A 15,738-nucleotide genomic window follows, 5' to 3' on the forward strand; every position below is an offset into this window, starting at 1 on the left:
ATCCATGATGATGAATATATTTGATGAGAAGTAGGTGTATATATGTATGTGTGTGTATAAAGAGAGACAGATGTATGTGGTGATCTTGAATGATGATATGATATGTATATGATCCAAGTAAGTCGGTTGCATGGTACAAGAGTTGGAAATAAGCCCAAAATTCAAGATTATATTTATATTTATTTGTATAGGCAGATACCTACTCTACTGTTTGACTCTTTCTCTCACACATTCACATGAAATCACAACAAGTTAGTTGACTTTATTAGTTTTAAAGATTTGTATGATCAAATACATATTTTTAGAGATTTTATTTTTTGGTACAGTGGTGGAAGATATGGGTTTATAAAGGAGACTCAAATTCGATATTTATTTGTGGCACTTTGGATGGATATTGATAATGAAAGATTTGAGTTACATCTTAGGAGGTTGTCGGTTCGAATTCCGAGTCCACTCAGGTTTAAGTCCAACCGTATGTAATGGCATAGAGTTTCGCTCTTGTGATGACACAACGACTGTCAAGACAGCCGGCGGTCTGGTTTCTTAGGGGAACGCTCAAGCCAAACTATGAATCCAGTGCCTGCCCAAATAAGACAAGTTGGGGTGCAAATGAGCCGAGCTGCTCGCAAGCTACTCGAGATCATCTCGTTAAAAAGCTCGTTCAAGCCGAGCTTTATCGAGCCCGAGCCCGAGCTCAAGCCTAAAAATAAGCTCAGTTAATAAACGAGCCCGAGCTTTACTTATCGAGCTCGAGCCGGCTCGCGAGCCTAAACGAGCTGCCATTTATATAATTTTTTTAAATATGTATTTAATAATTATTAATTAAAAAATATAATGTTATGAAAAAATAAATAAAAATAACAAAATAATATATATTCTTTTATACATAAAACTATAATAGAAAAAAATATTTATAATTATATAAAAAAATAATTGATAAATAGTAAACGAGCCGAGTCCAAGCCAAGCTCGAGCTTCAAAATCCATTCACGAGCGATCTCGAGCTTTGAAAATATAGCTCGAAACGAGCCGAGCTCGAGCTCTGTGTAAGGTAAACGAGCCGAGCTCGAGCTTAGTCGAGCTCGGGCTCTGCTCGGCTCGTTTGCACCCCTAAAGACAACATAGTTTGTCGGAGTGGGACAACATGACTCTCTAAATAGGAGAGTGTGATAGCCTAACACACAAGAAAGTCGTCGTTATAAAAAAACTAAAAAAATACATATTTTAGAGAATATAAGAAAATGTTTTTGATTATTTAAATTGGGTTCTTAGTTAATTTCTTACACTTGTTCTTATGAAATCTAATAAGTAGGTATATAATTTTATTTTGTAGAATTCCAGGGAAAAAGAAAAAGTATATGAAGTGAAATTTGCATTTAATTCACACACGTTGATTGGATTTTATTCAAATAAAGCTAACATATGTGTGACCATACTTACGTGACTCTTAAAAAAAAGGTTAAATCAATATGTGCATATTTTTATGTATTTTATATATACCATTTTTATGATGAATGTTATAGTTAAAACTAAGTAGAATAATAAGGCGATTGCAGTTTTAGAGAAATTGGTTAGAACTTAAAATCCTCAACACCAAATTGTAAACAGATAGATTAAAATCTATAAAAGTGAATTATAAAGACTTTCATTTTCTTTGTGACACAGTTGTGATCCGTTTACACAAAGTGTGATATATATTTTTTTACTTGAATTCTAAAAATGCATAAAATTCATAAGTTTTATTGCAATGTGTGTGTGTATGTAAAATACATATATACTAATTTATTGTAGATTATATTATATGTGGTTGATTATGTAGTTAGTGAGAGGGTAATATAGAATTCAAACACTCGCATTTATGTTTCTATTCCCTCGTGGGGTTGTCAACATTCTATGAGACCTAGATCCGAATTGTAAGAATCTCACAAACCAAAGAAGGGTAACTAATTGTTTTTATTTTCATCTTTAGAATTCTTTCAAACCATCTTAAATCTTAATTTTAAATATATATAAACGAAATGTTTTTAAGCTCTCTGTTTGTTTCTCAGATCCTTTCAAGTCACTAGATTGTTTTATTCATAAATAGATGTTTCCATGCATTTGACCCGAATTCACGGGTAAAAGTCTCACCATACCTAGATAACCCTTAAATGAGTTATAACATCCCATTATATTAAAACTTAATTTTACCAAATATTTGATATGAAAATCTTATAAAAAAATAGATATACTTAAATATTAATATCCAATTTTTTTTAAAAAAATATATATTATTTATGATTAGTAAACAATTTTGTAATAAACAAAACAAGCGGGTCATGGGTCTCACCAAACCCAGATAGATTTTAAACGGGTTATAACATCTTATTTGTTTGTGAAACCATTTCTTTATTAAACCCTGAGTATATAATATAATAATATATTATTAACTTTTTACAATAAATAATATTAAAAAAAATACAAAAAATTATATAAATATAAATCGAAATATGAAAACAACTCCCATAATATTAGGGATAAAACCTTGTAAAAATATATTCCTTATGTAAAAAGAATAAAAACTTATGTTTTAGAAAACGTGATACTGTAAAGTGTAAACTAGTTGATATGTACGATAATGACTAGTTTCATAAAAACACAATAGATCCGTCTACTATATGATGCATATCTGTGATATGAATAACATATAAATAAAGGAGTTTTGTGCAATATGTAATATCCCTAAAATTTCGATTCAAATTTGACAACTAAGTAAAGTTGGAGGATCAAAATTATTCCCTAAAATAAGTGTTGGGAAAATTCAAAATAAAGAAAACCATTCTATAAGGAAATTAAAATATTCCATCTTATGTTAAGGATATGGAATAAGGAAATTCCATCCCACATTGAAATATGTAAGAAAGTGGAAGCATTCCACATGGGTATAAATAAGAAAATTTAAACCCATCCCACATGAAAAGTAGTAAAGAAATGGAAGCTCTTTATAAGGAAGAGATTTTTCATAATAATATTCTTATATGCCTAGCATGCACCCAGTGGTGCTAGCGGAGGGTGCGAAGCACCCGATGCGCACGCGCACGGGCTCGGGCGAAGGTGAAGGCGAAGGCGATGGGCGATGGGCGCAATGTGGCGCTTTGATGGTGCACTTTGCACTATATAGGGACCCATCGCGCTACGCGATGAGTCCAAGGAGACCATCGCGTACCGCGATGGGCCGTGATGACTCAGGGACACGTCACAGAAATCTACCCGTCCCCGAAATCAGCTATAAAGGGGGGGGGGGGGCCGGGGGAGTGCACGGCACATTCATTTCTCACACCAAACTTTCTCTCTCTAGAAATACTTTCTCACTACCTCGATTTCCGTGCCCCGACCCGACAATCGTTACCTCGTAATCCGTGCCATACCGACAATACCTCGAAGAGCGTGCCACCCGAAAATAACACGACAACCTATCTTGAAGTACGTGCACAACACGACGTCCACCATATTGCAGGTTCCAACCGGATCTACACGGAAGTATCTCGTACTACGTAGGTGCGGAATCCCTACGTAAAACGATACGAGCGTAAGATGTAAACCATGTTAATACCGAACACGAACACACGTTACAATACTCAAAAGACACGTTGTATTGCAACACTTTAACACGTGACAATCAATCACAATTACACGTTCTAGCCAATACACTTTTTTTCTATCTTATTTTTTTATACAAGCCGTAACTCATGTTTATATGGCTTCGACAACTTCGCCTAACAGACTATGCGAAGTTGTCATTAACTTTGCTTGTCCACAAGTTCGCTTATATCAGGCAAACTTGTGAGACAAGTTATCTAAAACACCAAAACAAAACAAACTAACACGATTACAGACACTAGATACTGAACTACTGACATCATGCACCAACAGACCCCCCTTGGCAGTAGCTTCATATCTCTATCTTCAATCACGTGTCTTTTAATCCCAACTATCTCGAGTCACCTGTCTTCAAACATGAACGCCTTCTCTGACACACACAGAGACTACTCTCTAATATTTCTTGGCTTCATCTTTCCATGCAGGAATATAGAATATCTTTTTCTCGTCTAGCACCTGCAAGTCAGCTTGAGACAGATTTACCAAGTGCATGGGATCATACACTCTCAACACTTCTTGTTCATCTTCATCCTCCATAACCGCTTCAGCTGTGTGACTATCGACATACCACCATTTAAGATTCTTTAAGACATCCTTGGGCATTTGTTTCATCGGCACTTCTTTTAAACACTGGATCGGCTTATACTTCATTACCATCCAAGGTTTGCCATCAGCTCTCATTCCTCTGTCTTTATCTTCAACAAGTTTCCCTTTCTGCGGCTTTAACAACTCGAACCTTTTCTCTTTTATACTTTCTTTCCACACAATCTTCCCGATAATTCTAGCCATATTATCATCACTTCTGTTTATTAACCCCAACTTGGCCAAATCCTTCACCTCACACTCAGGCAAGGTATTCAACGATCTCAACAACCTCTTGAAGTACTGAATCCCATCGTAACGTTTAATCACAAATAGCCTCAACTGCTCATCATACAACCAGCATATAATCCCCTTCTTTGATTCAGCATACCCTTTGATATTATAACTCTTTTTAAACATAGTTGGAACCGCTGGCTTCTTTGACTTCACAAACCATTGAGCGTAGCCTTCTTTCCATCTCGGCTGCTCTTCCCATTCTGACTCTTCACTTCCCATATCTTGACCCACATTTGACTTATCAACATCTGGAATTTCATGTTCTACATTATCCTCCACAATATCTCCCTCTTCAATCTCACTGTCAATCACAATGTCAGCTCCTATCTTTTCAATTTTCTTCAACCGGTAACACATCGTCGTCACCTACAATATCATCATCCAACATCTCCTCATCATTCACTACCACCACATCATCACCCCCTGATCCACCTGTTGCACCAGTTCCAATACCAGTGATTCTACCTCCGCTCTCTCCAGCGAAACTAACTCTTCCTCCTTGAACAGGTTTCCATTCATGTAACAATTTCTTTTTACCAGTCATGTGCCGGGAACAGCCACTATCCACAACCCACAGATTGTTTACAGTCATGTTCAACTGTTCCTGCACAGTTGAAGAAAAGATTAAAATCTGGGGACCCAAGACCTATTGGTCTTGGGTCGATTAAATCTGTTAAACGGCATCCCATACTTTGGTTGTCCAAAGTCAGTTTGAGAATGATTTATGTTAGTCCTAAAAGGGAACCTTCTTGAGGAATGACTATGAGGCCTACCAAACCTTAGTGAATTAACCGAATTATGATGGTAGGTTTGGTTGTTAACTGGGAAAAACTGAGATTGATATCTTTGAAATCTTGGTTTAGTCCAATGTCTGAACTTTGGTGAGTTTGCATTCTTACCATTATAGTAATTACTATTCGTTTTATTCTCAGTTTTCGAAGTCCTCATACCTCTGAATCTCTGATTTAGAGGACAATCAGCAATCAGGTGTCCTATTTGATTGCATCTGAAACAACTCATGTGTTCAACTTTCGTCTCAACAGTTGTTTCAGATGTTGAGGTTGCATTACTATTCGTTTGTCTAACATATGGTGGGACAAACGGGTTTAGGGGAGAGTTCTTTTCAGTTGGCTTATATTCCTCCCCACGTTTTAGTAACACTACCTCTTCTTTTATCTCACTAGATTCGGATGTCTTGTCCTAATTTGATGAGACAGAGCTAGGAATAGAAATCTTAACATTCGAAACAGGCTTACTCGTTTCGCTTTTACTAACTTCAAGTTCTTTAATCGAAACTTTGACAGGAACTGTCTGACTAATCTCAACATCAACAGATTTCTTATTACTAGGATCATACGTATAGTTATGGTTATATGGTGGTGGAACTTCAGAAAATCCAATTCCCCCTTTGTTAGCTGGGGAACGTTGAACACTAACGATGTGATCAAGCATTATTGAGGAATTCCTAAACTGTTCAATTTTTCTGTTTAATTCCACCACTTTTACCTGGTAATCAGCTATCTGTTTATCCCGTTCAGCAATTAGTTTGGTTTTTTCCTCTAACACTTCATAACTAAGATCAATTACTTGTATTTTATCAGCTAGACTAGCTTTAAGACTTCTGATATCTTTTTCACTAGCTTTTATTTTTACTGAGTAACTGTTTTCTCTAGTTTTAGTGTAGTGATGATCTTCTTTTAACGTTTTAAATTGAGCATCCAAACTAACAAACTGATCAGTTACTGTTTTCAGTTGTTCAGACAGATTTTCACATTGCATACAATGAAGTTCAGAACTTACATCAGAGAGCTGATCGTTCACTTTTGCCATATAAGCTTGATTTTCTCCCGTCTCTCTCTCGTTTCCTCCAGTTTCGATGTTCACCAAATTTGCCTGTTCGAATACTTCCTCAACCTGTAGATTCCAGTTGTATCCACCATTTTGTCTAGATACCATAGCCCTGTTCTCACTACCTCCCCCATTCTGTTGTGCAGGCCTGTTCTGACTACGTTCGACTCTCTTATTTGTACATTCCTTGGCAAAGTGACCATTTTGTTGACAGTTGTAACATCTAACCTTTGATTTGTCAAACCCTGGTCTTTCTCCAACGAACTTTCTACCTGTTTTCTTCATGAATCTCTTAACCCTTCTTACTATCATAGCCATCTGCCACTGCAGATCCATCTCTTCTAGATCATCAGCGTCAATCTGATCATAGTCTTCATCCAAAGTTGGGGGATTGACTATTTTACCTTTGATATAGTTTTCATACGATGCAAAGAAGGATGCATAGAGAGCAAACTGTTGTTCAGCTGATTTAACACTCATGGGCATCTGTGAGTAATTGTAGGTCGGAACAGTTGAGGGTACATTACCAGTTGTTGATTGAGGTTTTGAAGAACTACTACCTCCAGCTACGAAGCATACGTCGCCATCCATATTGAGAATCACATGACCATCTCGAGTTGAGTTGGAGTTTGATTCTCCCTTTGAGTAGTAGGCAGACGATTCTGATTTTGAACTTGAACTTGGAGAGACCTTCGCACCATACATTCCCGGATCTTGAACCTGATCTGTCGGTGTCTCCTTTCGAACCATGTTGAGCTCAAAATTTCGTAACTTATTGACTGCTGTTTCAAGATCAATATTAGAAAATTCTTTATCCTCTCTCATTAAAACCGTATACATTTCCCATTTCGGTGGAAGAGCATCAAGAAGTTTCTCTACTATCTCCTTTTCTTTGTACACAATGGAGTAATTGCTGAGTTCGGTCATCAAGTGATAATATCTGGTGATGATATCGTCAAGTGATTCATTTTTCAGATACTTGAACACAGAGAATTGGGTTTTTAGTAGCTTTGTTTTGGAAGCACGTATTCCCATATTACCCACATATCAATTTTCAAGTGATTTCCATAGCTCTCTAGCAGTTTTGTACTTCTTGAATGTATGAAGAATCTCTTGTGGAAGAGCCATTGTTATTTCAGCATGAGCTTTACTTTCTGCCTCATACATCTTCTTTTCTTCCTCTTCCATCTTATTGTACTTCTTAATCTGTTCACGACCCTCAAACAAGGCCGTTGGTGGAATGTATCCATCTTGAATGCACACCCACATCTTAGCATCTTGATATTTAACATACTGTTCAAACTGATCTTTCCAAGCAACGAAATCGGTACCCTTAAACGTTTTTGGAGCCTTAGTTGCTGAACCGGCTTCAACCTCCATTTTCACCAGTTCCGTAATGTTTATCGAAGTCATTGTTCAAAGAAACACGACTTGAAAACACCAATTTTTTTTTTATCTCTGAACAGTGACCAGTAGGCGAAGTTATGCTTAACTTCGCTTAAGCTTAACTTCGCTTATTTCCTAACTTCGCTGCAACCTCTAACTTCGCTTGTTTCTTAACTTCGCTGTAACTCTAACTTAATTTCGCTTAAATGATAACTTCGCTTAACCTTATAACTTCGCCTAAACCCTACGAACAGTGACGGCAACTTCGCCTGATGAACTCAAGGTTTTTGTAGGTTTTGATTTGACGTCTTGCGAGGTATGCGAAGGTGTAATGGGTTATATTTGATAGTGGGAGATGGGTAGGACACAAAAACTCGGTATTTCAACGTAAACTCGTTCCGCGAATAGTCGAACGGAACGATTTCTACACTCGTGTGATAATCCCGAACCACACAATCACGAGCAAAAGCTCTGATACCAATTGCAGGTTCCAGCCGGATCTACACGGAAGTATCTCGTACTACGTAGGTGCGGAATCCCTACGTAAAACGATACGAGCGTAAGATGTAAACTATGTTAATACCGAACACGAACACACGTTACAATACTCAAAAGACACGTTGTATTGCAACACTTTAACACGTGACAACAATCACAATTACACGTTCTAGCCAACACACTTTTTTTCTATCTTATTTTTTTATACAAGCCATAACTCATGTTTATATGGCTTCGACAACTTCGCCTAACAGACTAGGCGAAGTTGTCATTAACTTCGCTTGTCCACAAGTTCGCTTATATCAGGCGAACTTGTGAGACAAGTTATCTAAAACACCAAAACAAAACAAACTAACACGATTATAGACACTAGATACTGAACTACTGACATCATGCACCAACACATATGTCGCCTCGTTTTGCGTGCCAAGCATCGTAGTGCATACAAGCTCTAAAGCTCTGACAGTTTAAAGCCCTATAATGCGATAAAGAGTAGAAGTGCTGCTCAATCATTCTTAGTTAGCAAAACTCCGAATAGCCGTATGAGGTAGGGGTTCTGCCTAAGTCATTATTTTATTATTATATTATGGCTTAGACCATAGTCAGGGATATAGATCAAACCTTGATCAAAATTATGTTTACATAAGTTTTAAACATACAAAGGATTATAATAGTGTTTCTTTACAACTAAAAAACATCAGTTTTACATTCATAAGGAAATATAGTTTCTTCACGATTAAGAAACATAGCATTCGTATACAAAAGAATATAGTTAAAACAATGTTTCTTCATGTGTAAGAAACATAAGATTTTACATGCATAGCAGTCAATGAATGTTTCTTCTTGAAGAAGAAACAGATTATAGATGTTTCTTCATGAAGAAGAAACTCATCATATGATTTGGTAAATAAACAAAAAGACTACGGGTCTAAATATTTTATTCAAACAAATGATCAATCAAGGTTTAAAGCTATTTAAACCAGACTAAAGGTCTATAGCCGGATCAAGAGACGATCCGGATATTTATATACCTATTTTATTATAGGTCAGTCAATCAATCAATCAGTCAGTCAATCATTCATTCATTCACAGTCAAGGTTTCAAACGAAATCACCATATCATTCAGAACAGTCAATCACAGGTGAATACGTTAACCTTTTCAATCAGTCAAAACATATTATACTCAATGAGACAAACGGGTGTTTGTCTTAACGAGTCAATCAATGCTTACATGAGATAATTAAATCTCTAAAACATTATAATACAAAGTAGAGAATAATATCAACTCAGACCGAATACGCATGTGTCTGGATCCAGACATAAATGTTAAAGCCCAATCAATCAATCAATCAATCAATCAAAGGCAATGAAGCCACGGGCTTAAACGGTCACAACCAGTTATCAGATCAGGGCCGTTTGGCTCGGGGAATACCGTTGTGTGTGTAGAGCAGTGGTACACATACCGGAAGTAGAAATGCTTCTGCTGAGATTGTCAAGAAAACTACGTTTGTATTGTAATGTCAATCAAATGTTTTATCGAGTCATACGTGTTCACCAGCATATAGCTGACGTATTTTTCCCCACATTTCAGGAATACAGATTAGTATAGGTAGCAAGACATTCATGGAGTTAGATGCTCGCAAGGTAATAATGGCTCAGTTTTTTATTAAAATATTGCAAACGGTATTTCAACAAGATTTATAAATAAAACACCGGGTATTTATTATCCGATAAGTTTTCAAATAAATTAATATTTTATTCAACCAAAGTATTCTGCTAAAATAACCCGCAACTCTGATGTATTTACAAAACAGGTACCAACTATTGGTCACACGCCTAGGCCCTAAGCCGGGTGTGACACAATAGTTTAAAGTTATCATCGACCATGACATGGGTGATTTGAATCGAGAATTAATCTCCTTCAGCATTATATGTTGCACTATCACATTATGTTTATTTAATTTGTTATGTGCTCTTATTTTGTTTAGGAGACTTTATATTGTTCCTATGTATCTTGAATTCATGATGTATTTGACACGACTAGTAATTGAAAAACCCTTCATGATTCAATGCTTTATAATCTAGATTTAGACTTCTTTTACATTATCTGGCCTATAAATGGAACAAGTTGTTCGAGTAGGAATCACGTTATGGCAATGTGAAATCGTCATGGAGAACAATCAATGATGTTTCTATCATCTAAAATTGTCTAAACGAGGGAGATGACTTATGAAAAGATTTTTTATGTGTATCCTATGGTATCCTTTTAAAAATTTGAAATGCATGTTGTCATATTGTGTTTTTACATGTACATGCTAATATCCATATGCATCGGGTATTCTTTATCAATTTCTTGTGTATTTTTGTGTCTTGTGTGTAATTTGTAATAATACATTGTTTGCACGTGTTTGTATCCCTAACGTTGTAACACATCAATATGAATGTCATATATATGCTTTCTTTTGCCTCAGTGGTACATAGGATGTGTGTGTATACTAGTAGAGACCCCATACTTCGTGACAGATATAAAATATGAGCAAAACTCATTCAAACACAAATTTACAGTTTGTTGCCTCAGCGGATTATTGTCAACATAGTCGTACCAATGTAAAAAGAATCAATAAGAGGCCGAATGAAGCACAAGATCATACCTAACAATACAATAAGTTTTCAAGAAATATTACTTTCACATACAAAACTGGTCCAAGTGTGCATTTTTTGACATCTCATCATTCATCGAGATTGAACATTGAGTAGTTACTTATTGCCAAAAGTGATGCAAATAAACCGGTGTTACTTTCTTCACTCGCTTTCCCACAAGATGATCTTGCGGCCCACATGGGTGAGCATAAAACCTAATTAGCCAAACCAAAATTGAATTAACCGAAAAATCGAATCAAAGCATTAAATCGGCGGTTAATTTTTTGTTTTTTTGAAAAACCAAATTTTTAGTTTAGGTTTGGTTATCCATTTTCAAAAAAAAACAAAAAAAAACGAACTGAACTGATTGATGGTGATGAGATTATGAAGATAACGAAAATTGAGGCTAAATTTTAAAGACGAATAAGATGACGAGTGAAAGATTAGGACTAAACTTTTAGTGAATTTTATACTCTACAACTTTGTATTCGTCTGGTTATACGTGACACATGCCTACTTTGGTTTTTTGAATTCAATATATGTGTTACCCTAATACGTTTTTATAAGCTTTAAATCTGCATTTTCATTTATTTATTTTTTTTACAGTGTCTACACATAACTGAAAAAAAAACAAGTTGATGAAGATAGGGTTATTGAGGTTGTTGATGAGATGATGATGATGAAGATAGCCTTCTGATGTTCTACGATTATTATTTGAGAATTATTATTATTATTTATTTATTTATTATTATATTGTTATTATTATTATTAACACTATTAGTTTTATATTTATTATTTATTATAAGAAGATTACCAAAATACCCTTAATATGTTGGTATTATTACTAAAATACCTACGGTCAACTGACGGTAGGAGTCAGAAGAACCCGCCGGAGTAACACAGGGAGTCAAAGTTCGCAAAATATTTTTCAGGAGTAAACCCATCGCACGACGATATAAACCAGGGAGACAAAATGCAGATTTCTCTAAAATATATTAATAAATAGAATTTTCATATTAAACAAAGACATTATATATAAGAGAAACTAGTTTTTGAACCCGTGTATTACACGGGATTTGTCAAATAACAAAAATAAAAAGATTCATTATCTGAAAAAAAAACAAATTATAGGTAAAAAGAAGATAAAATATATAGTACAAATAATAAGAAGTCAAGAATCTCAAATTTCAAATTCAAATTTTTTTAATACAACATTTGCAAAAGTTGTTTTGACCAATTACCCGTGGATAAATATGATAAATGAGATGAGAGATTTGAAAATTAGAAGATAAATTATAACCCATTTTTCAAAATTGTTTTGTCCCATAACCCATAAATAAGTAGGATAAATAAGATGATAGATTATAGAATTAGAAAGAAAATAATAACCCATTTGTCAATATGATTTTGCCCCATAACCTATGAATAAGTAGGATGAATGAGAATAAAGATTAGACCAAGAATGAATATAAGATTGTCACATCATCCTCATTATTTTCTTTTATTAGTATTGTTAGATTAGATGTGCTAATTATTAATGTACTAAATTTGATCACTTGCGTAACAAAAGTATTAGAAATCTCATAAAAGTTGGAAATATTAATAGAAAGTTTTGTAGGAATAGAAAGTAAGATTTTTTTCTTTTGGGATTTCAAGATTTTCTTTTATTTTGGCTAAAATCAATTAAGTTTTGGCCTTTTGGCACCTCAATTTTTATTTTTGAGTTTTGACAAGTGTATGGATAATATCTATAATATATATAAACGAAGACATAAAAATCCTACGTGTCGCGATGTGGTCGCTTTATCTTTTTTTGGAGTCACCAGATTTGCTTGATTTTTAAATGGAGGCTTCTCATGCATTTGACACAAATTAATGGGTATGGGTCTTATCAAACCCAGATATTCCTTAAACGGGTTACAACATCTCATTAAATTAAAAATTATTCTCGCCAAATTATTGATGTAAAAATCCTATAAAGTAGGATATAATAAAAATTAATATCTTATTTATTTTAAAAAAGATATATATATTATTTAAATTAAAAAACCAATTTGATAGTAAAAAATATAAACGGGTCTTGGGTCTCATCAAACCTTAAGTATATTATTAACTTTCATAAATTTTATTTATAATTAAAAAACCAATTTTATAGTAAAAAAATAAACGGGTCTTGGGTCTCATCAAAACCATATAGTTTTTAAACCGGGTTATAACATCTCATTTATTTGTGAAGCAATTTATCATCAAACCATAAGTATATTATTAACTTTCATACAATAAAAAAATATAAATTCAAAAAATAAATAAATATTATAACAAACAATATAAAACAACCCACGTAATACGGGGATAAAAACTAATATATATATATATATATTATATTTTCTATTTTTTTTTTCGTTATCAATTTTTTTAATAATATCTGTAGCTAAGAGAAAAAAATCTTGAAAAATTAAATAACATAGTTTATCCTATAATAATTAGAAAAAAAATCATAAAATAAAAATGCTTATGAAAATACTAATATTTTCCATGTTGCTAAGGACAACAATAAATGGTATTAAAGAGAATGCTTTGAAAAAAGCATCCTCATTCCACATTTTACAACTTTAACATTTTAAATAACAATAATTTGGTTTTTAGGTTGTTTTAAATGAGCACCACCAATCCTATATTTATTGAATATGTCTATTTCACTTCTAGACTATGCACCACTAGCTATACACATGTATATATATGTGTTACCACCCTCTATAACCTCTACAACTAATCAGTAGACATTACATTAGTAGCAGATAAATAAATCATAAAGTCTTGCTTTGATCATTAAAATCCTACGTCCGTATGCATGTGTTATTAACCTCTATAGACTCGTATAAGATATGGTAAACCAATATCTTTTCTGGTCAAAATTTATAAAACATACTGTATCAAATAATAATCTTCATGTTCACATTAAAACTACTTTGCTTAAAATCCATACTAATTAAATACCATTTCTCGTACAAAGTATCAATTAAAGTTGGTCAAACATCTTTACTTTCATAATCCCATAACGATTTTATTCAACAATTATGGCGTTAAATATATGTATAATATAATAACCAAAAGTATGTATTATTATCACTGTAAAATAAACAAGAACTTTGGTGCTGCATTTGGCGACACGTATTATTTGATGAATTTATTTTTTTAGTTCAGTTACTATACTAATTGTAATGGAAACTAATCAAACGTCATTTTTTTCAGTTCTGGTACAATAACAAACCTGAAAAAAATTGACTGAGTTCGCGCAAACTCGCTACCTTATTTAAAACCCATGATCGATAACGCTTGGGTTTTTATCAATGGTCAATTTTACCGACAACCCCTCCCCCCTTCAAAAAAAAAACAAATAAATAAATAAATAAAATTGGTCGTTGGTTCTCCTCAATTTATATATTTTTTCGTTTTTTAGTTTCGGTACTGTAATGTCCATTATCAAAACCGGCCGAATTCGTGTCAAGTTACCGCCCCATTGCTCGGGATCGCAACGTTTGTGTTTTATCACCGCCCGGGTTTGCTAACCAAATAAACACCATCTTAAATATTTTATTTTCTTATAATATTTGAAGAATTAATTTTTTTGGTTTTTGCGCTAAACTTTTACCAACGATGTCTGTTTCATGACGAATGCAACCGATATTGATCGAATTCGTGTCAACTCATCGTCGTAACGCTCGGGTTTTACCAACGCCTGTGTTTTAACGCTGGGGTTTTGCTAGCTGTTTGGCACAACACGCCCGGTAGAAAAACGAGTTTTGAATAAAAAACAAAACCTTTAAATGATTTTGGCAACTTGTGATTAATGAACCATATATAGGTGGTACCACATTAGGACCAGACTCCAATCTAACTCAAGATTCCGAGTGGTATGACAAAACAAAATCCAACTCCGTAATATAATACATACAAACAACGTTATATCTATGCACACGTTATTCACAAAAAAAATAAAATAAAATAAAAAAACTTTAAATATTATTATTTCACATTTTTGTTTTAAATAGTTCATCTTCCAACCATATTCTTTTGGTTTGCTTTTATTTTACTAGAAAAAGATTGATGATTGATTGAGGGTATTCAACCAAAAAAAAAATATTATATTAATATTAATATTAATAATATAAAGAGTGTTCAACTGTTCAAGAGTACTTGTAAGTTGCAACAGTAGAAGTAAGCCAGTAAAGCAGCAGCAAAAAGCTTATAAGCCATTTCCATTACTGGAAAACTGTTGAACAACACTAAAGGTCAAGTCTTGAATCTTGATCTTGAACTTATTCAATCTTTAGTTCTTTACTACACAAACACACAAAAGGGTGTGAAGATATGGTGGTTAATTGAAGAAACCCATTTTTATTTAAGTGTTTTGAGGTTAAAGGTGGTTGCTTTATGAGCTAAATCTATGAATCTTGATGAATAAGATCTGGGTTCTTGATGGGTTTGTGTTTTTTTTTAAGTTTCAAGATTAGGGCTTTTGTTCTTGGGTTAAGATCTAAAGTGATTCTGGGAGCTAAATGAGCTTGGTGGTGTGATTCTTGGCTGAATTTGTTGTTAACAAGAAGAAAACAAGATTGTTGTTAGATGAAGCTGTTTATGGGTAACTTTTGGTGTTATTTTGGGGTTAGGGTTAGGAATATCAAGATTGAATGAAGTGGAAATCTTTTTTGTTTTGTAGTAGTACCGGTTTCGGTTGAAAATCTAGTGGAGTTTTTTTTGTTAAAAGGAAGCAAGAATCATTGATCTTGAAAGGAAAAGTGGTCCCTTTTGATAGTGTGGTTAGTTCTTGAGATTCTTGATTGTTTT

Source organism: Bidens hawaiensis, unplaced genomic scaffold, assembly GCF_021521415.1.
Source record: "Bidens hawaiensis isolate Kalapana, Puna unplaced genomic scaffold, B.hawaiensis_p1.1 tig00010347_1, whole genome shotgun sequence".
Lineage (NCBI taxonomy): Eukaryota > Viridiplantae > Streptophyta > Magnoliopsida > Asterales > Asteraceae > Bidens > Bidens hawaiensis.